Raw genomic sequence first — 17,034 nt, forward strand, 5'->3', positions numbered from 1 at the left:
TGTAGTTTTTTTTTTTTTTTTACTTAAGTTGTTTTGGTTGGAAAAAAGTCATTATCATCATCACCATCATCAACAGCAACAACAAAAAGCAAAAAGTTTTCATTCCTGGATGTTCTACAGGGTAATAGACACTGGGCTTCAGAGTGTTCCTTTACAAACAATAAAAGATGAGTCATCAAGCTCAATTATAAAGAACATGATGAAATTGTTCTCCATACTGAAATGAATTTGAAGAAAAGACCTCCAACTTTACAAGTTAGTTTTCTTAAGTTTTCTTATTAAATATACTGACATAAAACACTAAAACAATAATAATCATTTTTATTCACTATGAATCCTCCCTGAGTTAAGCCATCATTTTTAAGTTAAACTGTGCATATGTCAATATTTAAGTATATAAAAATAAATAGCTTAAATAATACATTTTATATGTTAAGTTTATTTTTTTCTATGGCTCAGAAATAGACTCCTTTTTATAAAATGCATCCTGATGGTGGTTTGCTCTTTCTCTATTCCTTCGAGTTCTGTATCAACTCCCTTCTACCTTGGTCAAATCCTCTCTGTAAATAAAGAGACTTCTAGGGGAAAATAATGTATAATATAATAAGATCAACCAAAAGCAAATTTACCTGATTAGGATGAAACAAACAGAAGAAAAAGAGCCCGAGAAAAGAAAATAAACAATTATAGACACAGTGACCCATTCAGTAATATATTTAGTAATCCCATCAAAACACTAAACTTCAAGCATAATATATACACAAAGGATCTGTATGGTAAATAAAGAAAATATAATAATATATAATATAATATGAGAGAAAATAAAATGAAATAAAATAAAAGTGAAAAAATTAAAAAGATGCAATTTAAAAGAACTAATTGAGAGCAGGGCAGTGGTGGCGCATGACTTTAAATCTCAGCACTTGGGAGGCAGAGGCAGGCGGATTTCTGAGTTCGAGGCCAGCCTGGTCTACAGAGTGAGTTCCAGGACAGCCAGAGCTATACAGAGAAGCCCTGTCTCAAAAAACCAAAAGGAAGAAAGAAAGAAAGAAAGAAAGAAAGAAAGAAAGAAAGAAAGGAAGGAAGGAAGGAAGGAAGGAAGGAAGGAAGGAAGGAAGGAAGGAAGGAAGAAAGGAAGAAAGAATTGAAGATACTTTTATATGACATTAGGTGACAATGAACATCCAAAGATGTGTTTAAATTCATTTTCTATAGGGCATCTATGTATGGTCATGTACCTTACCATTAAGAATAGATTATTTTCCTACCTAGTAAAATTCTCTTGGAAAAAACAAAAAAATCTGATTTGCAAGTAGTTATTAATTAGAAGTTGTTTCTAGGCTTATGATGGGTACATGTGTCTTTTCTTCTTTTCATATATAGGACCACATCGGCTGCAGACCTGTAAGGTCCCATGCATGCTGCCAGTCTCTTCATGTTCATGTTTGTTGATTATGATGATTTCATTGCCCTTGTTATCTTGATGTCCTCCTTCGCCTCTAACCTGTATACTCTTTCCATTTCCTTTTACACAGAGGTTTCCTGAGACCTAAGGGGAGAGATTTGAAGAAGAAATCTCATTTAGGGGTGAGTGTTCCAGAGTCTTTCATTATGCATGTCTGGTTCAAGGTCTCTATATTTATTCACATCTTTTGCAGGAGGAAGCATTCTAGGATGAATAAATCACTGATCTATAAATAAAGCAAATGCCATTAGGAGTCATTTTATTGCTATGTTCTTTTAGTAGAAAAATTAACATTTAGTTTTCTGCTACCTTTCTGGATTACCTAGTCTCTGGTTCTTATACATACAAGCAAAATTTGGTATGAATGTTATCTAAATTAGTGAGCATTAAATCAAATCAGGCATTAGTTGATTAATTTCATAAGAGTTGTATTTTGTTGTACTACCATGTCTTATGGGCAGGAATGGCTTTTGGCTGGATTTGGTAGTCATTTCTTCTTTGGTAGCATGCAGAGTACCTTCTGGTACTAAGAAAAAAATTTATAAATGTAAAGGCTCTAGTTAGGCACTATGTCAGCTTTACAATTTTCAATGAGTTGTGAAGGTGTCGTTTTCAGCAATGAGGCCTTACTCTAAGTTTGTGCGAACAAACTATGGTATCAGAAACATCCTGAGTTATTTGGAAAATACTAGTGATCCATTTGTCCAACAATTCAATAGATGTAACCCTGGGTATCTGAAGCTTCATTCAGTGATAATGGATATCTTGTCATGCTCTTAGATACCTTACACACACAAACACACACACACACATGTATGTGCATATATATGTATACGCATATATATACATATAATTTGGAAACTTCTCTCTTATTAGGTTATCATACTACTCAAATGGCTCTCAATTTTAGATGTCTCTCCTCACATGCCTTTCCTCCCCAACTATTCCAGGACACCATCAACATCCCATTCATCTATAACTATCTACTCTATTTCTTTTTCCTAGAGATATATATCTCTACACACAGTTCCTTACTATACATCAACTTTTAAGGTTCTACAGATTGTACCTTGCTGTTAAATATTATATTTAGTCAGAATATTTGACATTAAAAATTTGTTATTGGCCTCTGATATTTAAAGTAAATATTGTGTCTAAGTGGATAAAAATGCAACAATCAATCTTCACCTTATTTTTGTCAATTAATCATATTTATGTTTATGAATTATATTTCTGGGATTTGCTATATCCAGAATTAGCATGTTATATTTACCTAATAACAATAGATCTGTAATTTTTATTAAATTTATTCATTTATTCAGTTAACAACCCAATTTTAGTCTTTTCTCTCTTCCCAGTAACCACTCACTTAAGTCTCCTTGCCCATTACCTTTAGAAATGGAAGCCTCCATCTTTGTGTCAACTCCACTAGCCCCCTCTCCATTTCTACACCCCATTCCAAGGGCCCAAGTTAGTTGACTCTGTTGGTCTTCCTCCAGAGTAGCTCTCCTTTTCAGGTCCCTCAATCTTTCTCCCCACTGTTCCAAAAGACTCCTAGAGCTCCATCTGCTGTTTAGGTGTAAGTCTCTAAGTCTCTTTCCATTTGCTATGTCTAAGATCAAAAACTTAGATGACAGCAGATGCTGGCAAGGATGTGGAAAAAAAGGAACACTTCTTCATTGTTGGTGGGATTACAAACTAGTACAACCACTCTGGAAATCAGTCTGGCAATTCCTCAGAAAACTGGACATAGTACTACCTTAGGACCCAGCTATACCAGTCCTAGGTATATACCCAAAAGATGCTCCAACATATAACAAGAACACATGCTCCAGTATGTTCATAGCAACCTTATTTTCTTTCTTTTTTTTTTTATTGGATATTTTCTGTATTTACATGTAAATTTCTCCATTCCCAGTTTCCCCTCCAAAAAAAAAGAAACAAACAAAAACAACAAAAACAAACCCCTGTTGCCTCCCCCCTCCCAATGCCTGCCACCCCACCCTCTCCCACTTATTGGCCCTGGCATTCCTCTACACTGGAACACAGAACCTTCACGGGGCCGAGGTCCTCTCCTCCTATTGATGATCGAATTTGCAATCCTCTACTATACACATGCTGCCAGAACAATCAGACCCATCCATATGCAGTCCTTGTTTGGTGGTTGAGACCCTGGGAGCTCTGAGGGTACTAGTTAGTTCATATTGTTGTTCATCCTAAGGGGCTGCAAACCCCTCAGCTCCATAGGTCCTTTCTCTAACTCCTTCATTGAGGACCCTGTACTCAGTTCAATGGATGGCTGTGAGCCTCTACATCTGTATTAGTATTAGTCAGGTACTGTCAGAGCCTCTCAGGAGAGCTATATTTAGGCTGGCTTGCCCTTCCTTCAGTCTCTGCTCTATAGTTAATCTCTGCAACTCCTTCCATGGGTATGTGGTTCCCCCTTTTAAGAAGGAATGAAATGTCAACCTTATTTTTAATACCCAGAAGCTGGAAAGAAACCAGATGTCCTTCAACAGAGGAATGGATACAGAAGATGTGGTATATTTATACAATGGAGTACTACTCAGCTATTAAAAATGATTATGATGAATATTATGATGAATTCATAAAATTCTTAGGCAATTGGATGAAACTACAAAATATCATCCTGAGTGAAGTATCCAAAATCACAAAAGAACAAACATGGTATGCACTCACTGATAAGTGGGTATTATCCCAAAAGATAAGAATACCGAAGATACAATTCACAGCTCACTTTCTTTTCTATTAGATTAGGTGTGCCTGGTTTTATGTTTAGATATTCAATCCATTTGGACTTCAATTTTGTGCAGGGTGATAAATGTTTACATATTTGCATTTTCTACATGCAGATATTGAGTTAGATCAACACCATTTGTTGAAAATAGTCTCTCTTTTCCATTGTACTGGGTGGGTATCAAAAATAAAGCATCTGTATGTGTATACTTTTATTTCTGGGTCTTTCATTCGATTCCACTGATCAACTTGTTTATATTCCAATTCAGACAATTTTTATTACTATTGCTTTGCAGTACATCTTGAAGTCATGGATGGTAATACCTCCAGAAGTTCTTATATAGTTCAAGATTGTTGTAGCTATCCTGGATTTTTGTTCTGTTTTGTTTCTACATATGAAGTTAAGAATTATTCTTTCAAGGTCTATAAAAATTTTGACGATGATTGCGTTGAATCTGTAGATTGCTTTTGGTAAGATGTCTATTTTTACTATGTTAATCCTACTGATCCATGAATAAGGGAGATCTTTCCACATTCTGATTTCTCAACTTCTTTTTTCACAGACTTTAAGTTCTTGATACAGGACTTTGACCTGTTTGGTTAGTCTCATCAGGTATTTTATGTTATCTGTGGCTATTATAAATGGTGTTCTTTCCTTACCTCCCTTCTCAGCCTCTTTATCACTTGTGTAGAGAAGAAATTCTATTTCCTTTGAGTTAAATTTGAATTGAGCCCCTTTGCTAAGGTGTTTGTCAGCTGTAGGTGTTTTCTGGTAGGATTTTTGGGAACACTTAATGTATATTATCATATAGTCTGCAAATAGTGGTACCTTGGCTTCTTCCTTTGCAATGGATATCCCTTTGGCCTTCCTTTATTCTTATTGCTCTAGCTAGAACTTCAAGTACTATAATGAAGAGATAGGGGGACAGTGGACAAACCTTGTCTTGTCCCCAATTTTAGTGGAGATGCTTTAAGTTTCTCTCCATTTAATTTAATGTTGGCTGTTGGCTCGCTGTATATTGCCTTTATTGTGTTTAGGTATGCCCCTTATATCTCTGTTCCTCCCTAGACTTTTAACGTGAGTGGGTGATAGATTTTTGTCAAATGCCTTTTCAGGGATCTAGTGAGATGATTGTGTGTGTGTGTTTGTGTGTGTGTGTGTGTGTGTCTGCATTTTGTTTATATGGTGGATTGCCTTGTTTATTCTTTGTATATTGAACTACTCCTGCATTCATGGGATAAAACCTATTTATTCATGGTAGATTAGGTCTTTGTTTTTGAAAAATTTCTAAATTTACAAAAGTTTCACATGTTTATTATTTGAACTTTTATATCTTCAGGATTCTATATATGTATTCATTTGAAAATGACTTTAATTTGTCAGAGTATTTTCCCTTTCATCTCCCCCACTCTTATTAGTTTCCTGGAAATTCAAAGCTTCTCATGAGTATTCTTTGGAACACATTTTGTTCATGATTTTCCAGCTCTGAGCAAAATGAGGTCAACATGACTTATTACATACACAATATGGTATTATTTGATGAAGTGATTCTATACTCAAGCACATCAGGATAGTATTCCCTCTACCAGATGTGAAGCTGAAGGTCTCAGCACAATGACAGGATGCTGAGCAACTAAGGTCTGTGTCCTTTTGTCATTGACTTTTCATGTCATCTATGGAACTGACATTCTCACTGATGTCTATCTGATGTTGGACTTACCAAAGTGTAATTGACATAATTCAAACTGCAATTATTGATTATACTTTCTTATTAAGTTTTATAGATATTATGCCTATATATGTGTGTGTGTTATTAAATTTATTGAAATGCTTTTTTATTGCATGTAAATAATCACTTTAATCACTTTAGAACTGGCATAATCTGGAGGTGAAAAAAATGTTTTTTGGCTTTGATCATTTAATTGTGGCAATCTTACAAAGCAAGGTATTTAGTAAGTGACCATGAAAGAGGCCTACCTTCTACTTTACCCTAAAATGACCTAACTGCCAGCATGAAGAATTGACAGCTTGGCTATGACCTCACACCTCATCCCAGAAACACCTGTCCAAGCTGCTACAAAATGTGTCAGTTAAAGAAACTTACAGATAAAGGTTGATGAGTTTTTATATTCGGGACAAACATGCTGTATGGCACCTTAATTCTCTTGGTTTCTTCATCCGTACTCTCTAAGTCTAGTCTCAGCAAACTCTTCTGTAAAGCACTTTTAGTACAACTTAGTGTCTTACCTGGAAATGCTAGAATGTGTTGCTGTTTTGGAAACACAGCCATCTTTTAAGAAGCACCAGAGTATATTTGGATTGACTGTATTTTTCTCTGCAGAGTCCTCTTGATGCTTTACTTCATAAATACACATTAACAGTTCCCTTGCAAGTATACTATCACAACAAAGTATATATCCTCAATTAACTATATCTAACATCAGTACTCTAGGTAGCAACATTTCCAATAAAAGATATTAGACACTTTTGGTTCAAACCAAATAATATTACCTAATTGATATCATAATTAATCAGACTTTAAGGACTGTAATAGTTTGAAGGTTACTAAATTTGATTTATTTTTGAAGGGATTAAAATTTATAATATTATATGAGTTTGGGTGGAATTGAAGATTATATAATTTAAGGAATATGTTCTATTGATTAAAAAGCTTCAAATATTAATACTCCAAACCCTAATTAGGTTAGAGAACCAGGGATTTTACACAAGAGATTGACATGGACAGATCTGGTAAGAGTCAGTCTATGGAACTGACCAATAATTTTTAAAGAATTCATATTTATTTTCCTGTCAGTGTAAACATTTTCCTTAATCAGCCCTAATTTTATTCTATATGTTGATATTTAATCTTCCCCAATTAATCTTATAATGTAAATATATGTATGAATTTCTGCCTACATTTCTTTAATTTTGTTTACTTGTAATCAACCAATACTTATACCACATCATCATTTACATGTTTTTTCCTCTGGATGATTTTCCCTTTAATATTAGCTTTTTAGAACAAATTCAAACTGATACACAATTTTAAATAAACTAACAATTTTAACTTCAAAAATTGTTTTAAAATGTCATTCATGCAGAGTGCCACAGACATGTATCACATACATTTTCATTACTTATCTTTGACTGTACATAATGACTAGTTGTTAAGGTAAATAAAGTTTTTGCCCATGTATTTACTGAGGTTATAAGTCAAAGTAGCAAATTGCCTTGATTTCATATCTTAAAGCAGATACATAGCAAATAAACTGAAGTGTTGTTGAGCTTGTAGTGACTTTATAAGAAATTCTCATGTGACTTTTCACTAGATGTACCCTACAGTATACATGTCAATATGGCACCTAGTTGCATTCTTTCATGATCATTCCTATTGACACTAAAAGCCATGAAACATTTCCTACCTTCTATTTTATTTCAATTTTGATTTTTTTTTGTTTTGTTTTTTGTAGTGCAGGATAGCTTCCAGGCTCCTAGCTAGTTGATGCTATATTTAAATGTCTGATCTTCCTCCCTTAACTTTCTAAGTACTAGGATAAAAGATATTTTATACCATGCCACACTGTATCATACATCACCGGGCCCTGTAAATATGTAATTTAATTAGACTCTTCTTTATTGCCTATTTGGGAGTTGAAAACACAATTTATAGCTCATATTCTTCATTTTACAGGCTGTAATAACTGGCATTTTTTTGTGCTAAATTCCCATTAATTCTCCACATCCTATACTCTCTTTTCCCACTTGCCTCACTTTTGATGTTGTATTTCTATTTCTCTCTTTATTTTCAATTAAGTGAGGTACATGAAATATTTCTGACTTAATACTTGCTACAATTAATTTTTTGCTTCTTTCAGTCAAGGCTTGATCTTTTCTTACATTAAAAAATTAAATAGTTATTATTTTCTAAATTTTCCTTTTATAGTATTTGATATATATGTAAAGCCACATGATACACAGTATATCTTGATTACAGAATACTTGAAATTCTACTGAAAGTCAGATAAAAAAGTATGATGTCTCTTTTCCATCTTGCCATTTAGATTCTTCTAGTGATAGTATACTTGGATCTCTGAAGCATTCTCAGTTAAAATGTTGAAAATGGATTTGAGTGTGTGTCTCAAGAAAGTCATATTTCAAGACTATGCTTTTTGACAGCTGTGAAATAACAGTGTAAATGCACTCTAACTCTGAAATATGACTTCTTGCTTGTAGAAAGTGGGCCTTTCATGATTCTGATGTATCTATAATAGCTTCAGGATCTCTGGTTATTCCTAATTGATTACGTCTCAGTCTTCACTGTGTTAGATTAATGGTCATACTTTTCAGACATTAACATACGGGTGATTAAACATATAAAATAAGGTGAAATATAAAAGCGTGCTTCCCCTTGTCCTTATGTACTGGGAAATATACTTTCTTTTTCTCTGAATCCTTGTGGGAGGATCTGCATATCAGTCTGCTGAGCTGTCTCTTTCTTTCTTGTGGTAGAAAAAGATTAGACAATTGGTAGATAAACACACAGACGCACACAATATATATTTATTTAAATTAGCAAATTACTTGGCTAACTAAAATTTTTCCTTACTGCTTTGGTCTATAACACAGGTGGGAGAGACAATTTAAATATGCAAGTGTGAAAGATCAAAAAATGATCATAGGTATCACTTATAGAAAGAGTATATTATTAATCCTTTTGGAGAAAATCAGAAGTTAGATATAAATCATTCAATAATCAGTTTAATCAATTTTCCATAAAGAAATCCAAATATCATTGATTTACAGGATCTAATTCACTTAATAAGCACTTTATAATGTAGAACATTACTTTTGCATAGCAAATTGTGTCTTTATATTAGAGTTGTTTAGAACTATAACACAAATGATGAGATATTTGTGGGCAGAATTTGCCAGTTTTCATCTGTAGGTTAAGAAAGACTTAGACTTTATTTGCTGAGACATGGGGTGTTCACCATTCCAATTTAGCTGTTTTTAGTGAAAGAAAAAAAGTAAATCTTCATTCTTTATCTTAAAATCTAAGAGACAAGATAAGTGTACAGCAGCCACTTGGTGGGACATATACAACAGCAGAGTTTGTGTTGTAATGATTTAGCTAAGATTTAAAGCTTGTGTATGATTTTTGCCTGGAAAAGAAAAGGTGAAGTGCATGCTCATATAGAAATCACACACCCTGGAAACAGAACTCTTAAAATGAGACTCTCATAAATCTCAATATATTCTGTAATCAGAGATCCTCCAAGTAACCAAAACCATTAAACAAATACTGCCTTTTACTTGAATGCATTCAACATAAATATAAATCCAAAGCTGATTGATCTGACTGACTGTTTGATTGATTGATTGATTGATTGATTGATTGATTTTTTTCAAGACAATATTTTGCCATATAGCTCTAGCAAATAACTTGGAATCCTTCTTTTGCATCTTTCCAAGCTAGGAAATTCTTGTTGTGCTTACCATGCCAATTTCATAAATTACATTCTTAAAATTTTCCAAAATTTTTATGTGTACCAAACTATCATAGTAAGACAAAAAAATAAATACTACCTAAAATATTGACCTATGTATTAATTTTTTGCCCCTAACTAGCTAAATTACCCAACATTATATATAATTTATATACAGGGTAAAGGTCATAAAAATTATAATTACAAATGAATTTAATATGGGAACCTTTAGTTCTAGATTCTAGAAAAACATAATAAAAAGCAAACTTTTAATTATTCACATATGACTCCATAAAGATTCTACCAAATGAAAAGGATTCAGATCTGATAAATAATTTTAAAAAGTGGGAGATTAGAAATCTTAACATAACGCAGTCGGTAACATTCCTATATACCAATGGTAAACATATAAAAAAAGAATAATGGTAACAGTCCCATTCATAACACACATGCACAGAAACACACTCATAGAAACACACACACACACACACACACACAAACACCAAGGAATAAATCTTATCAAGGAATGAAATGATCTCTAGAATTAAATTTTCAAGAATATGAATAATGGAAAAGAAACTAAAAATATCAAAAGACATCCCACCCTCAAAGATTGTAAAAATTATTATTACACCAATAACCATCCTATCAAAAACTATTATGGATTTAATGTAATCCCAGTCAAAACTGAAACACCTTCTTCCGAAAGCAGAAAAACAACCCAAAATATGTATATGGAAGCACAAAAAAAAACCAAATATGTATATTCATATTGATACACAAAACAGTCATGAACAAAAAGAACACTTCAGGAATTATCAGCATCTATGAACATAAGTCGTACTCCAGAGCCATAATAACAGAAACATCTTGACACTCACACAATGGAATATAATTGAAGACATACATAAGATCATATAATTATAGTTATCTGCTACTGATGAAAATTCCAAAATTACACATTGTGGGGAAAAGATGCCATCTTGAAAAATTAGTTATGGAAAAGAGTACCTAATTATGAAGTATGATAAAGCTAGGTCCTTATCTCTCATGTTTCACAAAACTCAATTCCAAATGGAGTAATGATCTCAACACAATACCATAGATCTTGAAATTAATAAAGGAAAAAACAAGGAACCTGCTTCAACTTACAGACACTGGTGGATCTTCCTGAATCAGACACTCCTAGCAGACTAATTATACAGCACAGTCTCGTGAAAATAAGAAAATTCTTGTTCTTTTGCAAACCAAAGTGAATGAATCTGTATCCCACAGAATGAGAGAAAATCCCTGTGAGTTCTTTTTTCTGAGTCAAGGTTGTGTCTAAAATATACAACAAATATAAAAACCCAAACATTAAGGAAATAAAAATTCTAAGGAACTGCCAAACTGATTTCCAGAGTGGTCGTACCAGCTTACATTCCCACCAGTAATGAAGGACTGTTCCTCTTTCTCCACAACCTCGCCAGCATCTGTTGTCACCTGAGTGTTTTGATCTTAGCCATTCTGACTGGTTTGAGGTGGAATCTCAGGGTCGTTTTGATTTGCATTTCCCTGATGACTAAGAATGTTGAACATCTCTTTACGTGCTTCTCAGGCATTCAGTATTCCACAGCTGAGAATTCTTTGTTTAGCTCTGTACCCCATTTTTAATAGAGTTATTTGGTTCTCTGGAATCTAACTTCTGGAGTTCTTTGTATATATTGGATATTACCCCTCTATCAGATGCAGGATTAGTAAAGATCTTTTCCCTCTGTGATACCACTCCTGGACATATACCCAGAAGATGCTGCAACATGTAATAAGAACACATGCTCCATCATGTTCACATCAGTCTTATTTATAACAGACAGAAACTGGAAAGGACCCAGATGTCCCTAAACAGAGTAATGGATACAGAAAATGTAGTACGTTTATACAATGGAGCTCAGCTATTTAAAACAGTGAATTTATGAAATTTTCAGCAAACCGATGGATCTGGAGGATATCATCCTGAGTGAGGTAACCCAATCACAAACGAACACACATGGTATGCCCTCACTGATAAGTGGATATTAGCCCAGAAGTTTGGAATACCCAAGATACAATACAGAAACCACATGAAACTTGAGAAGAAGGAGACCAAAGTATGGATATTTTGATCCTTCTTAGAAGGGAACAAAATATCCATGGAAGGAAGTACAAAGTGTGGAGCAGAGACTGAAGGAATGACAATCCAGAGACTGCCTCACCTGGGGATCCATATACAATCACCAAACCCAGACACCAGTGTGAATGCCAACAAGTAACATGATATAGCTGTCTCCTGAGAGGCTCTGCCATTGCCTGACAAATACAGAAATTGATGCTTACAGCCGTGCATTGGACTGAGCACAGGGCCCCCAATGAGGGATCTAGAGAAAGGACCCAAGGAGCTGAAGGGGTTTGCAGCCCCGATGGAGGAACAAAAATACGAACTAACCAATACCCTCAGAGCTCCCAGAAACTAAACCACCAACCAAAGAGTACACATAGTGAGACTCATGGCCCCAGCTGCATATGTAGCAGAGGATGGCCTGGTCCGTCATCAATGGGAGGAGATTGGTCCGGTAAAGGCTCTATGCCCCAGTGTAGGGGAACGCCAGGGTCAAGAAAAGGGAAACAGTGGGTTGGTGCGCAGGGGGAGTGGGGAGGGCATAGGGGGTTTTCAGAGCGAAACCAGGTAGGGGAGAACATTTGAAATATAAATAGAGAAAATATCTAATAAAACAAAACAAGCAAAAAACAACATATAAATTAAGAAACCAAAATAAATCTTACTCTATACAAATTTTAAACAACAATAAAAAAAACAGAAAAAACAAACAAAAAACAACAAAAAAATAAGATTCACATTTCAAAATGGGCTATAGAACAGAAAATTATCAAAATAAGCAAAGCAATTTTCAAAGAAACACTTTAAAACTTCTTAATGTTTTTTTTTCCACGTGGAAAATGTAAATTAAAAATACTTTGAGGTCTTCCCTTACCCCAGTCAGAATAGCTATTTTCAAGATTATAAATTAAAAATCCTGTGTTGGCTGTCCTGAAGGAAATTTTTTTTATATGAGTGTCAAGCTAATGTAGGAAGTTTGGAAATTATTCTGAAAGTGTCTTTAAAAACGGGAAGTAGAAATTATATGTGACTCAGTTATATCATTCCTGGGAAAGTATTCACCAGACATTATACCACCGACAGAGACATGCATGTCCCTTTCATTTTTGTTCTGTTCACTGTATGTAGGAGAACAACTGAATGGGTAAGAATAGTGTGGCACATGGTCACAATAAATATTATAAATATGTAAAAAATGGAATCAGGATTTGCAGATAAATGGATGGAACTAGAAAACTTATGCAGGGAGAGGTAATTCAAGTCCCCCCCTCCCAAACAAAAATGCCTTATCTTCTCATTTGCAGATCCTAGATTGCAATCTTTTGTTTTGTATATTTAACCTGAAGCACAATTGCAAGTCAAACTAGAAGGGATCTTTAAGGGGATACTAAGAGCAGAGGAATCCTAGTGTTTAGTTAAAATATCAATTTCAGGAGTTATCATAGAACAATCTAATAACTAGCAGGTGATCTTCCTGAGATGGTCTACATAGAATTATGATAATTAATGATAGATTTGCTCCTATAGACAAGACCCCTGAAAATATCATTTTAGGAAAGATTCCTGCAATTAATATGCTTATCCTGTTATTACTAAACATATATAAAAATTGCTAGGTATTAGCCTACATTTTTGAGCAGATCTCTGAGAACTATGAAGATGTATTGTCTTGTGGTGACTCTATACAGACAAAGAGATGACTTCTCAATTCTTTATAATGATCATATAAGAATTCCTAAAGTCATATCAGTACTTATTAATCTCTTTTATAGTGGGACTACTATTAGGTCTCTTCTGATAATCAAAACTGCAATAAGAACTCTGTCAGTCTCCCATTTGTCACTAGTTAATAGCTTCTAGATAGTAACCAGACTTTCTACTCCTCAGAGCATACTCCAAGTGGTTGTAAAACCATTAACCAAAGGTTATAAACAAGGGAATAAACATTTACTATAGGTGCTAAGACAGAAGATAAAATATACACTGAGTTTATCTATATAAAACTTCACTAATAACTTAGTTATGTTTTTTTAATGCTTGATAAACCTGTGGAGTCATTACAGTTGATGAATGTTTAACCAGATAAATATTCTTAAAGGATATGCATGCAAACATTCACTACTGCAAACTTCTTATTCAATTTCTGATTTTATGTGTGAACTTGTGATGAACATTTTACCACATGATCATGTATTATCAAAAGCTGTATAATTGCTGAAAGAAAAGAGAGGAGGGTGAACAAATATTTTTCCAGTAACCTCCCTTTTCATTCACTCCATTTTCCCCCTTTTCTTTAGAGAGCTTCTATAGGAAACTTTTTACAAGTTAGAATTAAATATGACCATACTATTTGCAGACAACAAACCCAGACACTACTGCTGATGCCAAGAAGCACTTACTGACAGGAGCCTAGTATAGCTGTCCCCTGAGAGGCTCTGCCAGAGGCTGATGAATACAGATGTGAATATACACAGCCAAACATCAGATTGAACATGCGGTGATCCCAATGAAGAAGTTAGTCCAAGGGCTGTAGCAGCTGAAGGTGTTTGCAACCCCATAGGAAGAACAACAATATCAACCAACTAGATCCTCCAAAGCTCCCATAGACTAAACCACCAATCAAAGAGTACATGTGAGGGAGGTGGAGACCCTTGGCTCCAGTCGCATATGTAGCAGAGGATGGCCTATCTGCCATCAATGGGAGGGGAGGCCCTTGATCCTGTGAAGGTTCCATGCTAGGGGAATGCCAGGGTGGTAGGCAGGAGTGAGTAGTTAGGCGGGAGAACACCCTCATAGAAGCAGGGGAAGGGGATGGGTTAGGGGGTTTCTGTCAGGGAAACTAAGAAGGAGAGAGAGGGGAGTAGCAAATGGGTTATTCAAATCTAAGTATGGTTCATACTGCTTCAGAGAAACCCAACAGCTATTAAGCTCATTTAAAAATGCAACTACAATTTTAAAGCATTTGAACAGAATTAGACTGCGTGATTAAACAATGTTGCTCCCAGGAGACATGAGTTACTAGGTGAGAACTTTAGTATCAGGCATGGGATAACTTGCACAGAGTTATTGCTCATGGAGGCCCAGAAGTCTACAAAACATTACAGGATTTTGTCACTGGTTATCTTTTGTAAGTATAGAGTAAGACCATATTGCTGAAAACATTATACATGTTGGCTTCAGGACAGAGACATCAATCTAAAATCAACTGAACAACTTCCAGCTAGATAGTTTTTATAATACCTGAAAGTTCAGTATAGGCTCCTGGGTTAGAAAACACATGAATAGAGTTACATAGTGCTGAGCCTTGCATACTGCATTAAGTCTGTCAGGAAAGATGTAACTTCTTGTACAATAATGGTGAAAATGTTCAAAAGCAAGTAACTGTTTTTCTAATTGGATTTAAAGCCTGCTCCACAAGAGGGAGTTTCATGTCTGATGCTCTACTGTTGATCAAAATTCCATGATTGCAGAAGTCATAAGCCCTAGGGTAGCAAGTAAAACTTATGTTCACTGATCTGTTAAATGTTTATCATGTCAAATTACCTACTAAATTTTTATGATTATAACCATAGACTCAGGCTTGTTCAACATCAATGTTGGAGAAGCTTTTTTCCCACCCAGTGGGCAAAAATCAATAGATAAATGAATAAATGACCAAAGTGTTTTGATAAGGAACTGAGTGCTTAGCCCTTAATGGGATATTTATATTATTCCCTGCCAAGGTTTAAGGAATATCATTAAAGAGAAATGAGGCAAAAGACTGTAAGAACTATAGGAAGCAGAGGTAGAATGCTATGAAATGCTAGACATGACATATGTACCTCACTCACGAACCAGAACTAAAGGTACAAAATGTAGGAAAAGGAGGTCCAGCCTAACTTGGGATCCATCTCAAGGGGAGGTTCCAAGGCCTGACACTATTACTGATGCTGTGGTGTGGTTATAAACAGGAGCATAGCATGGCTGTCCTCTGAGAGGCCAAATAAGCAGCTGACTGAGACAGATGCAGATCCATTCATTCAACCATTGGACTTTAAGTCAGGGACCCCTGTGGGTGAATTATGGAAAGACTGGAAGAAGCTGAGGATGAGAACAACCATATACGAAGATTAGCAGTGTCAACTAACCTGAACCTCTGGGATCTCTCAGACACTGAGCCACCAGCCAGGCAGCATACAAGAGCTGGTCTGAAGCCTCCAACACATATACAGGAGAGGATTGCCTGATCTGGCCTTAGTGAGAGAAGACGTGCCTAAACCTCTAGAGACTTGAAGTCCCAGGGAGTAGGGAGGCCAGGCAGGATTTGGGGGTTAGGACATCCTCTTGAAGAGAAGGAGAAGGAGGACTGGGATGAGGAACAGTTGGAAGGCAGGCCCGGAAGGCAGGTAGTGACTGGACTATAAAAAAATAAAAGTAATAAAAAAAGAAAGAAAAGAGTTAGTTATAATCACCTTTCATTGCATATTATTATGACATTCTCACATTAAAAATTAAAGAAACATTGCTTTGTAGATATAACTTATGGTAATAAAAGTAAGGAGCCCTAACCCCTGAAAATACAGTGCATTATTTTCTGCTATCAACCATTATTGATCTGCCAATAATGAAGATACAAGTAGTGAAGAATGCTGATGGCTAGGGGGAAGGAGTAATGAATAAGAAAGAATTATTAATTAATGAAGTTCGTATGCAAAGGTTTGTAAAGGGCAATTTAGTTAAACTACCAGAACATACAGAACTGGCATATGCTTTTTAACACTCTGATCTGCTGTGTAAACTCCAGAGCGACATGCTTCATGAAGATACACGATCCCGGTATAGAAACCAGTATAGAAACTATTGAAAAGCAATCAGTTGATTTTATTTGGACTGTTTACACTTTTATGCAGAAGTTTTTAAGATATAAGTGAGGTGGTCAATATGAACTAACTAGTACCCTCAGAGCTCCTAGGGACTCAACCAACAACCAAGGACTATACATGGTGGGACTGATAGTTCTGGCAGCATGTGTATAGTAGAGGATTGCAAAGCCGGTCATCAATGGGAGGAGAGGACCTTGGCCTTGTGAAGTTTCTGTGCCCCAGTGTAGGGGAATGCCAGGGCCAATAAGTGGGAGAGGGTGGGGAGGAAAGCAGGAGAAGGGGGGAGGCAACAGGGGTTTGTTCTTGTTTTTTGGGTTTTTTATTTG

At 35.3% G+C, this 17,034-nt stretch overlaps 1 protein-coding gene across 1 annotated transcript in view; it reads left to right on the forward strand.

Annotated features, from left to right (window-relative positions):
* The window catches only part of Mgat4c (MGAT4 family member C), a 713,319-nt gene that overhangs the window by 193,734 nt on the left and 502,551 nt on the right, over window positions 1–17,034 (forward strand). The window contains exon 3 of the mRNA XM_031348868.1: window positions 1,536–1,587. The gene's annotated coding sequence lies outside the window, so the exon portion shown is untranslated. The remainder of the gene's footprint in view (window positions 1–1,535; window positions 1,588–17,034) is intronic.

Source organism: Mastomys coucha, unplaced genomic scaffold, assembly GCF_008632895.1.
Source record: "Mastomys coucha isolate ucsf_1 unplaced genomic scaffold, UCSF_Mcou_1 pScaffold4, whole genome shotgun sequence".
NCBI classification, from domain to species: Eukaryota; Metazoa; Chordata; class Mammalia; order Rodentia; family Muridae; genus Mastomys; species Mastomys coucha.